Raw genomic sequence first — 1,887 nt, 5'->3', positions numbered from 1 at the left:
TGGTCTCCCACACAGCCAGCTGTGTTTAAATAACTCTTTATTGCAATTGCCCTGTGTTGAAAAATTGGCTCTGTCTAGGCAGCAGGCAAGGTGAACCTGTTGGGCAGTAACACTTCCCCCCCAAAAACCCACTACACACTGTATGACTCAGTTTATATGAAAGTAAAGAGCAGGAAAAACTTGCCTGACAGATTTGCAGAGACGGGGGTGGAAACCATTAATGAGTCTGTGGAGTATTGTCAGAGTTTGGTGTTGTAGTCTACATGTTAAAAGTAATCAGTTAAACACCTGAAATAAAATTTCCCCAAAATATTGTTGCCAAATTTGGATGACTTCGTTTCTGTCTTTGCAGCATATAAAGTGTTAACATGAGGTAAGCGCTAAGGTCTAGAGAAGGCAGTGAAGAGATGACAAAACGACTCCAGCACCGTGCCTGAGTGTCCAGTGTGCTCTACTGTGACAGCACATTTTTGTACATTGCTGTATTTGAAAAAACCCTGCAAGATTCATGAAACTGGACAACCATCTTTATAACACTCCTAGTGATAAAACAAGTAAGGATGGCTGGTTTGCAATCATCTGAGCAGCCTCTCTAGTTTCATAGATACGGTTTCTCTCTGATATTGAACGACTTCCAGTGTCAAGCGGAATGCTACATCACAAGGATAACTGTATGTGAAAAGTACCAGTTTTCTTTGTCATCCTAAACTTTCTAGTTTGCGCATTGAAAGCCATTATTTGAAGAAGAGCGCACAGGCTCCAGCTGGCCGCCAAAGGGGTCCTTGGCATCACAGGCTAAGCAACTACTTCTTTGGGAAAGACCAGGGGCGGGGAAGGCAGGGAAAGGAGATAGAGGCAGGCGTCACTTCCTCCGCCCGCTCCAGCAGCGGGTTGGTCAGCTGAGTGGCGGAGGTTGGGGCGGAAGAGCAGACGGGGACCGGGAAAGATGCTGTTGGTGACATCACGGATACGGCGATTCCTATGTAGATGAGACAGCTCAGGGGCTGCTGCTTCCCACGAAGGATTTCTCCTGCTGTGGGAACAAGTCCAGGACCGCCGGTTGGACGTGAGAGTCCCAGCTGTGTGTCAGGGCTAGGAGGGCTCGGGGTGGCATGGGCGGCGGCGGGGGGAGGGGTGCGCGGGGCAAGTGACCGTGTCTGTAAAGGTTGAGGCGTATGGAGCTGTTGCAGGACGGAGGTGTGTGAACTCATACTTATCTAGCAGGCGAGATACCATGATCGCGAAGGTTTTTTTTCCCAGAGTGAGGTTTATCCATTGCACTCCGGGTGTGTTGACCCCTGCGATTTCCCCAAGTGTGGGAAACTCGACTGCATAATTTGTGGTAGTGGAGGACTGCGTTCGCGCTTTCCCTTGAATTTTGCAGTGCAAAAGCAGGTTGTATTCAAAGGTCTACTTCCCGCTTTTATTGGTGTATAATTTTGGTGGTGTCGTGTTATTCTTATAGCCGGATGGCAGGGAAACAGGAAGTAACTTATTTCTCTGGCAGAGATACGTCGTTCCTGCCGGAGAGATAAGCGTCAGACGTTACGTTCCTGTTTAACACAAGCTCAGTAGCGCGAAGTCCGCATAGCTCCTTCCTTTCAACATGAGGCTGCTTTTTTCAGAGACTGGTCCATGGTCTCCAGTCTCTTGGGGTCTCACGCTCTGTAAAAATCTTCGTGTTTTTCCCTAGCACCCAGTCTTTACACAGCCTCTGCTTCTAACCGCAGCCCCCACAGGAGTTTGTAGGATTTCTGTGATAGCAGGGAATGTGTTTTCACCTCGTAGAGCCAGGTACAAACCACGCAGACGGGCGCTGCTCTTTGGGAAGAAAGCAGAGCCTTTGGGGCTCTTAGTGTCCCCGTTGGGTTGTAGACATAACACGCT

The 1,887-nt window shown here is 49.0% G+C and overlaps 1 non-coding gene across 1 annotated transcript; it reads left to right on the top strand.

The window, feature by feature from the left end:
• Positions 1-1,209: 1,209 nt before the first annotated feature.
• LOC115837833 lies at positions 1,210-1,374 on the top strand. Its single transcript, XR_004032879.1, has one exon. It is a non-coding gene; the product is annotated as a U1 spliceosomal RNA (small nuclear RNA).
• The last annotated feature ends 513 nt before the right edge of the window (positions 1,375-1,887 follow it).

The sequence above is a fragment of the Nomascus leucogenys genome, chromosome 12, assembly GCF_006542625.1.
Source record: "Nomascus leucogenys isolate Asia chromosome 12, Asia_NLE_v1, whole genome shotgun sequence".
NCBI classification, from domain to species: domain Eukaryota; kingdom Metazoa; phylum Chordata; class Mammalia; order Primates; family Hylobatidae; genus Nomascus; species Nomascus leucogenys.
The sequence above is the reverse complement of the archived record's forward strand: the minus strand, read 5'-3'. Positions and strand labels throughout refer to the sequence as shown.